The sequence below is a fragment of the Dermacentor variabilis genome, unplaced genomic scaffold (genome assembly GCF_050947875.1).
Source record: "Dermacentor variabilis isolate Ectoservices unplaced genomic scaffold, ASM5094787v1 scaffold_12, whole genome shotgun sequence".
NCBI lineage: Eukaryota > Metazoa > Arthropoda > Arachnida > Ixodida > Ixodidae > Dermacentor > Dermacentor variabilis.
This window is the reverse complement of record NW_027460280.1, coordinates 27,230,812-27,244,037: the sequence shown is the minus strand read 5'-3', so window position 1 is coordinate 27,244,037 and position 13,226 is coordinate 27,230,812. Positions and strand designations below refer to the sequence as shown.

At 48.6% G+C, this 13,226-nt stretch overlaps 1 protein-coding gene across 3 annotated transcripts in view; it reads right to left on the bottom strand.

Moving 5' to 3' along the window:
* The window catches only part of LOC142565996 (heat shock 70 kDa protein 12A-like), a 198,181-nt gene that overhangs the window by 97,698 nt on the left and 87,257 nt on the right, over positions 1-13,226 (bottom strand). Inside the window, exon 1 of one of the 3 annotated variants that reach the window (XM_075676669.1) lies at positions 7,867-8,251. The exons of the other annotated variants lie outside the window; for them this stretch is intronic. The gene's annotated coding sequence lies outside the window, so the exon portion shown is untranslated. Of the gene's footprint in view, positions 1-7,866; positions 8,252-13,226 lie in introns of those variants that run through there. 3 annotated transcript variants of the gene reach the window in all.

Here is a 13,226-nt window from a genome sequence, read left to right as displayed (position 1 = left end):
CGATCATTCAATTCAGGAACCAGGAGATTATAGTCGATAGTTTGGTACTCTCCGAAGTCGACTTTAGTTCATCCTCTCTCGATCTGACATGAAGCTCCTAAGGTTAAATATTTTGTGGAACGATATAACAACGGAGGAGCGCACTGCGACGAACAATGCTGTGGAAAGACAAGGACAGTAGTAGTGCGAACTGACGACATCACATACAAGTTTCCAGAACTCATCTGCTTTGGCACATACCCACTACCGACAACGGTAATAAAGACACCATTTGAGTTGAATGAGAAAGCCATAGTCAGTATTAAGTCGTATGTCATCAGTAGTGAGAAGAAATTTGACTGAAACGAGAGCTCCAAGGCATGCTCTACTCATGCATCATCATCGACATGGCCACTTGCGTCCCCCATTACCATTGCGCCTAAGTAAGATGGTTCTCTTCGTTTGTGCACTGATTATCGAGTGGTTAACAGACAAACTGAATTGTTCCCATTTCCGATGCGTTGCATAGATGAGATCGCAGATGCAATTGGCGGCCGAATGTGAATGGTTCTCCAGGACTGACATGTGTAAAGACTATTGACAAGCGCCGCTCAAGGAAAAAATGAAGAAATTTACGGCATTTATTACATGTTTTGATAACTATGAGTACAACCGGCTACCATCCGGATAGGAGAACTGGGTGGCATGGTTCCAGAAGCTGATGAATGATGTTCTGAATGCTATATTATAGGGAATTTCTGCGATGTCCATGTTGATGACATCATCGTTTACTTGAGAATGAAGGACGATCTCATGAATCACCTGAAGTACTAGAGGCACTCAGTCGAGCAAGCCCGAAGATAAACGCGAAGAAAAACTAACTTTTTTTGTCAGAATGTGGTATACATTAGCAGGATCTTTACAGGAAAAACAAAAGTACCAAAGAAGAAAGTGTTCAGCCCATCTCACGCCTTGTCAAGTCCTATGACCTGCACTTCGAGTATTCTTGGATTCGGCGGGTCACTTCTGAACATTGATCAAGGACTATGTAACTGCTTTTACACGAAAAAGAAGTTCCTTTCGTATGAACTGAGGAATGTGAACGCTGTTATGTCGACCTTGCCGAAAGCACATAGTCTGATCTTGTACTGACTGCATTTTGATTATCTTGCGAGTTGTGCACAGATGCTTCTCATTACGGAACTGGAGCTGCGCTCTGTCAACATGACATTTGGAAGCCCGCAGGAAGGCAGCAGCATATAATTTCTATATTATCCTTATACAAGGCTGAAGAGAACTATGCCACAACTGGAAAAGAGGCACTTGCAGTGGCAATTGTGTCAATATACTTCAATAGTTACCTCGAAGGTTGAAATTTCGAGCTTTTTTACTGACAACCAAGCTCTAGCTCACCTCTTTTAACAATTGCAGCCTAAAGGAAGGCTGGATAGGTGGATAAGTGAGATACAGCAGTTCAGTTTTGACGTGTCAGATCGTCCGAAACAGAAGCATAAGCGACACTGATGTGCTGTCCAGATTGCACGGCGTGCCGGGAGAGGCGAAATAAACCTGTTAAGGCTTTGGCAAGACACACACGACTTACAAATGAGAAATGACCGATAATACGTACCTGAATCAAGTGGCCGTTAATACTCGAACTTTGTCACAATAGCCTGGTGGTTACATTCGTTGGAGAGGTCCCCACTGAAAGGGTTTGTGGTAGTCCATGTCTGCTTGGGAAACTTGGGGAACTTAGGAAACTTAGGGAACTTGGGAACTCGTGGAGGTATCAGTGCCTGCGTGTTCAGCGAGAACCAGCTAGTCTAGGTGGTGTTGGTTCAGCGCAGTCTTGTGTCCCCTTGTCAGTTTGTGAAGTCGACGACCTCCTCCCCTTTGTGTCTCCTCCTTCGTGTCCTCAAAGTTGTGTCTTCTCCTTTGTGTCCTCTACCTCGTATACGCTCAGGGCGCGGCCTGGGCCATAGGGGTGACGCTTTCTCGGGGATGAGGGCATTTACCTCGACAAGGGAAAACAGGCTGGATTCCAGGCCGATCATAACGCCATCCAAAAGCCTACTTCCTCGCTGAAAGAGTGATACGCGACTTGAAGATGGTTGTAGCACTATACCCTGACTTTAAAGGTGGTGGAAATCGCTCTTATACGACTGGACTAGGATGCAATCCATATTTTGCGGCTTTTGGATATAGTGCATGGCCGGCAGCTGATAAAGAACCGGACGTCGTTGATAAAACTCTTCGAGAAGCGCCACTACCGGCGAAGCAACGAGGCAAGTACCACTGCAGCATGAATAAAAACAAACGAGATCAGTCAAAGATGCCCGATGCGAAAAGGTCTCGACGCAAAGTTCTCTTTCCCAGGCACTGTGCTTAAAACTGCAAAGCAGCAAGGGATTTTCAAGACATTATACTACCAAAGATTGCAAGAAAAAACAGAAGAGGCTTCTGTATTCATCCCAGGAGGGATCAATACAAAAGGCTGGGAGAATATAGACATCTACGTACATAACCGGGCTAAGACCGAACGGTGACGAAGATGAAGAAAGCAAGACAGTCTAGGACGGCACGACAGAAGGGAAGAGAGAGAAAGGAAGAAAACATGACGACTGCGCAGCCTTAATAAAGTATCGAGGGCGCACTTCTTTCGTAGATGTTTTAATACAATAAGCCTCGTTACAACAAAATGGCTTTATTCGAAATATTGCATCATTCTAAATTTATCGGGGTCCCTACTGCAGTGCATGATCCAGGGCCGCGACGATCTTATAGCAGTACATTTTCCAATGCAATTTCTTTTCACGCTTATCACGCTTCGTCAGTGGTCAGATAGACTATCCGCCTGAGTTATCAATGGGATTACCCGGCCTCAAACGATGGATGGTAAGAGGGGCGTGGAATCGAGTTGAAGGCATCGCAACAAAATTGCGGCCCAGACTCTGCTTATATAGTACAAAGTGCTGAGCGGCAAATTCGCATGGGACCGTATTCACTTTGAAAGGCAAAAATTACTGCGAAGATCACTCTCAGGTGACACCCATTTTTTGGGACTAACTGCGTCACGCGGTGACAACCGACAAACATGACAGCGGCTCACTGGCATCGGCAGAATTTCGGCACTGTCATCATATCGCCCCTATCGAGCGCGGTTTTGTTTCAATATACATTTCTATGGCTCTCGCACAGTTGGAGGGCAACTACCGGCAGCGTTACGAGGAGTCTTCCAGAGCGCCTCCACATTTAATGAAATCTTCTGATAACGAAGTTCATTTCCTGTTCCAGTGACTTCATTGTAACGAGGGTTTACGGTACATTCTTTTATACCTTGAACGCGTTTGTTTAAAAAGGCTTACGAAATTCTTTCAATTAAATTACTGCAGATGACTTAACTTACCAGGCGGACATAATCTGCAAGTAAGATCAAAGCAATTCATTCACTAATTCTAATTAAACTAATTTAATGGACACACTGAGACACATATTCGTTTCAGAAATTATAAGGATACCGCCATAAATGTCTAATTCGTGTTTCTACTTTTCAAAACGACCTTGTAGATCAAAATAACTTCCGTCAACTTTTACGTTGAATTCATTACGCACGCGGCACCGCTAAGCGCGGCGCGCCGTGCATCCCCCGTGCGACGTGGTAAAAGGCAGCTTCGCCTTATCGCACGACAAAGCGGTGCGTCGCGTCCCTGCGGCCGAAGTGGCTATGCGTTCAGTCAGGAGCTGCGCAATGCAGCGTCAGCGTGTGAGAAGAGAGTAGCGCTACGGCAGCTTCGTTTTACACAGCACTCCTACTGTGACGTAGAAGGGTTGAAGCCGCGCTACGCGGTGCGGGTGAGTAAGTTGAACGACGCCAGTTAACATGGCTAAGTTGAAATGTAAATATGGGCAACTGGACTAAGCTTCAACATTCCAACATATACATGTGCCGTAAGGTTTGTAACTAAGACGCCAACTAATATAATTAGTTTGACGTTAGATTGGATCTCTCTAGCTTTCCTCGCAAATGATGTCCGCTTGAGCAGATAATTAATCTGCAGTAATGAAAGTTGAGTAAACATTGAAGGCTCTCTTTAAAAAATAAGAGACGAAGAAAAAAGAAATACCTAAATAAAAGACACAGTATATAAACGCCGAAGATCTCTAGAATTCGGTACACTTCGGTTATACCATATTTATTTGTGTAAGCTGGGCCTGCGCATTTTCTTCTTCTTCTTCTTCTTCTTCTTCTTCTTCTTCTTCTTCTTCTTCTTCTTCTTCTTCTTATTATTATTATTATTATTATTATTATTATTATTATTATAGAGCGTGCGGGTATCACAGGAGTGAGGCTTGTGGCTACTCACTTATGTAAGTGGCGCTTATAAAAAAAAAAGAAAAAATATTGGTTTCCCAACTTTTCGCACTCCAATTAAAGTGTGGATGTGTGTGTCTTAGACAAAGGTGGCCAGTACACATGAAAATACAGTATCTACTGGCAGATATCATTTGACGCGTTTCAGCTAAAACCGAAGGCGGCATTCTAACCTCAGAGCGCATCTAGAAATGCAGCGCTCTGCTGCTGTTATCCAACCGCTTCAAACAATAAGTGCTCGGCTTTCTTCTAGACTCGGACATTCGGGGGGTACTTTTCGGCGTGACGCATTTATACCCGCGCCGTATATACGTGCCCTCCACTCGGACGTCGTGACCCCTTTGCGTGTCCTGCTAGACACGCCAAGGCAGTCAAGTCCACCACCTGCAGCATGTCTTTCTCTCGTCTTGACCGTTTCAGTCCCTCATGCGAAGGTTTCGAAAATCTGTCCGTTAGGTTGCTTGCACACATGGCACACCGGTTAAAGGAGCGACAAAAAGGAGAAAACAGGTGGCAAGTGCTGACCGACCGTGTACTACATCGAGTCCCCAACGCACTTTGATTCGAGGACCCGCAGCGATGCCCCATGTGGGGCACAGCCGCTGAGCCTGAAGTGTCGCGGGCTCGGTTCAGATGGGGTCGGAAATTACGTCGCCGGGAGAAGGGTCTCAGGTGGTCAAAATTAATGCGGATTTCTCCACTACGACAACCCTTCATAAGGAAGCCCGTTCTCATGTACACTTTGGTATAGGCTCAAATCACTAAATCAGGGGGCATTTGTTGTTGGCCTTCTTGCATTTGGAAATGCGAGAGTGCATTTGTTTTAAACAGCTTTATTTCAAAGTAACGCATGAAATTCCAGCCACTAAAGCGTGATCGCTGTGCCTGGTTGCATTGACATGACGAGCGTTTGGCACGCCGTGACGCCGGAGCCAAGTGGGGCGACGTGACCGTGCGCGCCAACAGCGCCAGCGGTCTCGCGCGCCTCCACCGAAAACGTGAGATCGGACGCCAGCCACGCGCCGACGTCACTGCGTGACCGTTGGACGACGTGTGCACTAGACTTCATATTAAACTGATAAAAAGGCGAAAGAAGTATTTAAGCCTGCATATATGAGTTATGAAAGAAGACTTTGCCACGAGGTCACTGGACAAAGCAATTACAAATGCGGCTTTTGTAGACGGTTGCACATACATATAACACAAAGCTTTAGCTGTGAAGTTGGCGTCGTTAATGAGGAGCGTGTAATACCGGAGGTACTAAGCAAAAGAGAAGCGCCTGCCGGCGCAGAATGCAGTCAACAAAACAAGGTTGCTAAGGCGACATCTACGCAAAGCTTCTAAGCAAGGCGACACGTACTGCGGGCGATGTGCAGTGTGTGACCCCGCTTATCCGGTGCGCGCATGCACGCCGGCACAGTCATTGAGCACGGCGCAAACACCAGAAGAGGTCAGCAGCGACATGTCGTTCATACATAGTTCTCGAACGTGGTGAAGTTGAGCGTAACGGCACAAACGTGTAACAAAGCATCGCAGGCGCCGTTCGACGCAGTGAACCGGCGTATCGCTATGTCAACACACAGGGTAACGTAAATCTAAACGCTACGACAGTCGACCCTTCACAGCAGCAGTCATCCTAGCGCACCCACTGCGTTGGAATCAACGCTTGCACGCTTCTTTTGGTGCAGGAAGGAGGCACACAGCGACTCATGAGCGCTCGAATAGGGGTGTTTGGCTCAGCAAGCCGAAGCCAAAAAGGAGCACACTGAAGGTGACCCGTTTTGACTTGGCGATATAGCGCGCGCGCGCGCTAAGGAGCGTCTTAATATCCACCCTCTCTCCTTTTTTTTTATGTAATACGTGATGTTTCAGAGAACAGCAAAGAGTTACGCCCCAGCCATATCTATTGGACATCGAAGGCCACCACGGAAGCGCGATCTTGAACGTGCACCGATACACGAGTGCCTAACAGGCGCACGAGAATTGGTTCGCCTCGACCGGCCTGCGTGGTCGTCCTATAACCGAGCTTCTCTCCGATCAGAGAACTATGCTAGCTGAGGGAAATCGAGTCCCGACCCGTAGAAGGCGAAAGCCGACTGTAGTAGATAGCGAAACGCTTTTGGCGGATTTAATGAACGTGACTTGATTTTCAAGACGGCGTAATTTTGCGGATACTTTCACGAATTTGGCTATCAATTTGCAAAAAAATTGGTTACGCGATGGGGCCACTTTTGGCAGCGGTGTGCCCGTTCAGCGTGATGGTGATCTCGCGAAAAGTTAGTGCCCATAAATTTTTTTTCTTATTTGTAACATTCAGGGAGAAGGGGGGATAAAATATAAAAAGAAAAATGATGCAGTTTGCGCTATATATATTTGGCATAGACGGCGGCGCGGACACTGCACAACCCAACGCGGGTGTTGCTGCATGTTTATATGCATGCTTTGGATTCCGTAAGGGTTCTTTTGCTCTAATTCTGTTCATTTCTAATTATACGTCCTGCCACACGTCCGATCCCGGCGATAGCGGAACGCGGCTCAGTGCGAGTTAGTGATCAAGGGAGAGAGAGAGAGGAGAGAGAATAGCATTAAAATAATCATTACAAAATACGGACTCGATCTGGCTATATACGAGCATGATATATACATGCATCGATATCCCTTATCCCCGGTTCACGCACTGCACGTTCATTTCAGCACGTGACTGACCCAAACGGAGGCACACGCGCCTTGTTCTAGTCAGCCTTATAACATTTTAAGCTAAAGTGTGAGAATGCTTTTGCGAGGCAATTAAATTGGAGAGTTTTATATCGGAACAGCCCCAGTTAGGCTGTGGGAGACGCCGTAGTGTCTATGGGCTGCAAATTAATTTCGAGCACTCGGGGCTCTTTAATGCATACGTGCACCCAATTCTAGGTACACCGGCGGTTTAGCATGTCACGCACCTCAGACAGCCCTACGGTAATATTTTAAAAAGGCTGAAAGCACCCAAAGGCTGTACCAAGAATTTTGCTACTAGCGCAACTGCATGCATATGCGTATAAAATCTTAATGCACTGCGAATTGTGAATCCCTAAGTGCTAGGTATGGGATTAAGCGCCGCGCTGTGCATCGAGATACAACGTTTCTCAGCGACACAGTTAGTGCTGACCAAGCAGAACTGCGCGTAGCGTCGCTGTTGTGCAACGCGTAGTTTGTGCCCTATTGAAGAGAAGCACAACGCAAAGGCGCGCAAGCACGCACAGGCCGCAAAAGCCACCAACTAGCAACTGACGAGAGACATTGCCCAAAGCCTATAGCTCCACAGTTCCCGATAGTCCGTTATTAAGCGCGCCGGAATAGAACCGTTCACGCTAGACTGCTGTGTCAGTCGACCGGGCTCGAGCAGGCCCGTCATTTCTGGCCACACCGGCAGCCTCGACTATAAAGACAGCCCGCACGGCGTCTTCGCGCCGCCTTGCAATCATGTCAAGGGGAGCAGCCGCGCCGCAAGCAAGCGCTCTCCAGGCAGAGCTCACCGTGAGGCAGTGGACGTCGAGAGCGGCGTATCCTCAAGCGTGGGCTGACCAGGCGGCCAGCGCAGCGGCTCGAATGGCCAGCGCGCGCAGTCCGTTCTGCGGCCGGCCACACGCACGACGGCCGCGCGGGCAGCAACGGCGGGGGAAGGGGGGGGGGGGGGCTCCTGCGAGAAACCTGTTGCGGCCTTCCCTTTCGGCCGGCCGGCGCGACTATAACGGGCCGCCCAGCGATCGGTTCCTCGCCGAGAAGACACACAATATGTGACAAGCGCGCGCCCCGCGTTTCTCGGAGGGAGCCTCTTTCGCGGAAGAGCTGTCGCAGCAGATGCGAGGAGCAGCGAGAGCCACAGTTCGGGGCAAGCAGTGAGCGTGGCGGCTGAGGCTTGGCTGAGGCCAACACTGGTGGCGGATCCCGGCCGTTTATCACAGCCGCGGTGAAAGGAGAGATCCTTGTGCGAGTCTCGAACGGCGCTTTCTCGGAGTCGCAGTTTCCTGGTTACTCTTTTTCACTCGCAGATCCTGGAATACGGTTCTTGAGCGTCTTCAAGACGGTCCTCTTCCTTTGCCTGAGTGGGAAGCCAAGGGCGCGGTGGTTGAGAAGCGCTACCGTGCGAAGAGGTTCTTCCCTTGAGTTATACTATATATCAGACATGCTGTTTGTTGGCGTTAAAACCTATCGCCCGCAAAAGTGGCTAATTGTTATGGCTGCACAGCGAGGAACGTGCGCCAACTACCGCTACGGGCACTCCCCTCCCGGGTCTTCACATATCGCTCTGCCCCCTCGACTCCGTTTGGAAAACGCATCTGACGTCCAATGGCAAAGTCCAGTTGCGAATGAGGCGGAGGTCTCTCCCGCACACCAAGTGGAACTGCCCGCAGCCGCCAACGACAAATCGACGTTTGCAGGGAGCCATACCGACAAAACCGCCCGGTGCACTGGACGGCTTTGTAGGTTGCGCTTCCAGTAGCGAGACGGTCGTGCGTCAGCGCGTCATGTCCTTTTTTCTTCAACGCCAGGATGTGTTTGACGCGCCTGCACGAAGTGGGACGCAAAATGAATGCTGGCGTAGGAGGAGGTGGACTGCGGCACATCACAAAAAGAAGAAAAGACAGAAAGGAAGTGAAAGAAAGAAAGAAAGAAAGAAAGAAAGAAAGAAAGAAAGAAAGCCACAATACGGGTCCTTTAGAGTCACTATGTACATGCCTTTCGTTTTCGCTGCTTCTACCGTCGGCTGCCGTTTCTAAGTTCTCCGCCCAACCGTTGCCTCTTCACGAAAAGAGCAAAGCCAGATCCGCAAATGCACAATAACACTCATTCTGCAAGTAGCAAGTGCTGCCGCTAAAAACGAAATAAGCGCTTGCGGTCCAGTAGAAAGGCCACTGCCACTGTGCTGCGCGATGCAATCAAGCAATATATGCGAGTTTCATGAGCCAAATCGAAAAATCTTATTTCACGACATGTACAAGCGAAAAAGTGTGGAGGGCAATGTAGAAAAATAATGCAGAATAGCGCCTCAACGACCGCACGAGATTCGTACAGCGGATGACCTTCACGTTTATTTCTGACTGAAGCACTCCTTCGTGGCTTGAACCGGATGCCTTGGCGTGACACAGCGGAGAGCTGGGAGTGCAGACGGTGTTTTTTTATACAAGAACACCGGACGCCGCTTATTTGTTGTACAAGCACCGATCAAGGATTCAACAGGACCGCGCTGTAAATAATTATATATATAGGTAATTTCGGACTCACTCTTCAAAATGCAGTCTGCAGAAAGGGTAATCATGAGGGTCATCTACTCGAAACAAGCAATACAGCTCGTATGAGGGGTCGTAAATACCTACGGCGAATAACGTGTGGTGCACATAAACATATTGTGTCGAGTTATCACAGTGTTTGTGTGTGTGTGTACAGGTAGTTTTTTTTTTTTAGCTGCACCCAATTTTTTAAAGATTGCCTATGGCAGATAGAACAATTGTAACTCTTGATCTAAATTACTCCTACGAGAAATCAAAATGTTCAATTGAATAATTAACATAATTATGCTAACTAACTTTGTAATTAATTAAATTACGCCACATGTTTCGATCTACGAATTATAGCTGCTGAGTTGGCACGACGTATCCATTTGAACCTAATTCTCTGGATAGCATCAGTTCTGAGATGTTAATTTTCAAAGTGTCTGTGAAAATGCACCGACGTTCCAGTTACTTCTTTAAGGAACCGCTGTTTTATACATTGAAACACGAAAGTAACTGCGACTGCGTCATCAACTGAGACCAGTTACTTTTTTAGGAAACCGCTCTTTTATGCATTGAAGCACAAAAGTAACTGGAACACCAATGCATTTCCACGGACACTTCGAAAATTAATATCTCGGAACTGGTGCTGTCCAGAGAATCTGTTACAAGTGGATACGCCACGCGAACTCAGCGGCTATAATTCGTAGATTGAAATATGTGGTGTGAAGCAATTATTTAGAAAGTTACTTAGCGTAATTACGCTAATTATTCAATTCTACATTTTGATTTCTCGTAGAAGCAATGGTCGCCTCATCCAGTACTTTAGATCAAGGGTTAGAATTGTGCTATCTGCCATAGGATATCTTTGAAAAATTTGGTGCAGCTAAAAAAGAAAAAAACCGTGTGCATGCCAATAATACAAAGAAACTGCTATGCGTTTCTGCCCTAATCATTTTGCCTCGTATATATGATTTTTTGCCAGGAGTATGGTGCGTGTCCCGATGGTGTCGATTCAGTTTGCCGCGCACCTTGACTGCGACAGTGTGCCCGAGCGAGTAGCGACGGAAAAGCTGGCCCCTCTCGGGCGCGGCTTCTTTTTCCCGCGAGGCAGATGACGTTAGGCAAAGCAGGGCGAAAGCTAACGCTCATGGCACTGTCTTTCGCACCGATTGTTTCCTTCGGAACAAAGCGAAAGGCGCGCGCGATCTGGGACAACCGGTGGTGGCGCGATGTGCGTGGTCCTCCCGTTGGAGAGGTGCACAGAAACAGCCATCGAACCGTGCCTCGGCCAAATATTGGGCGAAACGCGCCGCCTGCCCGCGCCGGTCGTCGGCGCACGATCGGCACCGCCGCTCGTGACCCGCGGGCGGGGCAGAGATACGCCGCCCCTGTTGGTGTGCTGCCACATGCGGTGGAGATGGGAATGACTCCGGATCCGTGGCTCATCTTTCTGTTTTGCTTGCAGCTGTTGGTGGACCATGAAATTTGGGCGCTGGCGTTGGAAAGCAACGTTAGTACTCGCCTTTATGTCCTGTATGTACCTAGCGGCGATTCCGGGAAGGAATCCCAAATGCTTCGCGGCAGTGTTGCAACACATACACAGCGTAGGAAAGAACAAACAAAAAATGGACCTACTTGTTTTAATGTGTTAGCGTTAGGAGCGTCTAAGTGAAAAAAAAAGTTCATGGGGTGTGCGAAGGGTGGAAAGCCGGTCACATGGTAGAGGTATAGAGAGAGGACGGGAGCGATTAGAAGAGCGTGTATGTGTTCAGCTGATGGTGGTCTGGTTGAGACCACCGTCAGTTGCATTTAGGTCTTCGAAGAAATCGGAAGTGTGTCGAGCGAGCTCCTGAACACTTGCCTGAGCTTTGCAATGTGGTGAACGCGGTTTAAATCGTGGATCTGGGACCTGAAAGAGGTGCGGCGTAATGCTAACGCATTTCTCTCACATTTACAGCTACGTCACCACTGAATGTTTTTTCTACGCTTTGTATGGGCTGTAACACTGCCATATAGTGCTATAGCCCGTCATACGACCCGCCAGCAAACATTATTGGGATTTGCGAAGCTTTTCGTTCACAGTAACTGCAAGTCAGTGGCGCCAGGCTGCGTTCGCTGGCGTTATCCTCACTTTCTTGACTGGCCCGCGCGCGTGCTTGCTGAAAGTTACTGCAGGTTCGGGTGACGGGCCCGGAGTATTCCATCTTCTCCTTTCATGACCGCTTTGTTTGGTCATAGACAGGTCGAAATGTGAGTACCCAAAGCCGTATTTCCGTACGGCTTAGAGCGTGCGAAAGTTCAATCTAGTGCGAGGAAATACAATGTCGGTACTGAACACGTTCCTTTCGGTCAACCAATGATATCGACTGTGTAACTTAACTGTGTAGCTTAACAAAAATGACCAGCCCTTCCCCTACCGGAATATGGGGGTACGCGAAGCTTGTCTGGCTTGCACCCGACCTTCGTCACGGTTACGTCAGGTAACGGTGCCGGATTGCTTCGGCCTCCCGCTCCCTCATCTCGGAATCTTCTCGTTGCTGTCGGATTGCCTGGGTTGGGGCAGCTAGCTCTAACGGCTGGATCGGCGCGCCAGCGGCGAGCCCTTTCACGGGCGAGTTCTCGCCGCCGCTCGTCGAAGGCTGCTAGTTCCTCGGGGGAACGTACAACGCGTGGCTGTCCCATCCGTTTCCCGAGACTGAAGTGAATGGAAACAAAGCCGACGCAGCGCGCGCGAAACCCTTTCCTGCCGTTTCCCTACCGGGAAGAATCGAAACGACTCTTATTGGTTGCGCGCATGGTGTGAGCGCGCGGCTATGCAGCTGGAATCCTTGCTAATGACTCACGCTCCGGCGCCGGCGCAGCTGTGAGCTCATTAAATCACCCATTCCCTCAGCTGCTGTGCTCTGGGAGCAACTGCGTTTTTGCGTGACCACATCGCCACCGAAACTTGCGAGCAAATACAAGCTTCGCTTGAAAATTTGGTACCATTTCTTCTATAATGCGTGACGCTCTAGAACCGCTTGTGCCAGCTATTGGAGGGAGAAAATAAATACATAAAATATGGCAAAGAGAAAATCGATCATTTTCGGTTCAATGTGAAAAACTGCGAACCTTAAAGGCATACTGAGGGGGAGTGCTAAGCTAAGGTGTATTTAGAAAAACCAGAAACGGCAGTCTTACCATGAGCGGAATCTTAGCACCCCCGTATTCAGAAATGCATCTTAACTTGAAGCTCATGCTTGAGTGTATCTAAATGACGCCTGTCGTGAACGCGCCGAGGGAAACGCAATGAGCGTCTCGGGCATGTTCACACCCGCCGCGGTGGCTTAGTGGCTATGGTGTTAAGCACGAGGTCGCTGGATCGAATCCCGGCCGTGGCAGCCCCATTCCGACGAGGTGAAATGGAAGAACGCCCGCGTACCGTGCATTGGGTACACGTTAAAGAACCCCAGGTGGCCAAAATTAATCCGTAGTCCCTCACTACGACGTGCATCATAATCAACATCGTAGTTCTGGCACGTAAAACCCCCAAATGTAATCTTTAATTCGAGCAAACTTCTATATGGCGTCATGAGACTTGGACAGCGTCTGTTCGTGACTTAACGTTCATTCGAAGATAT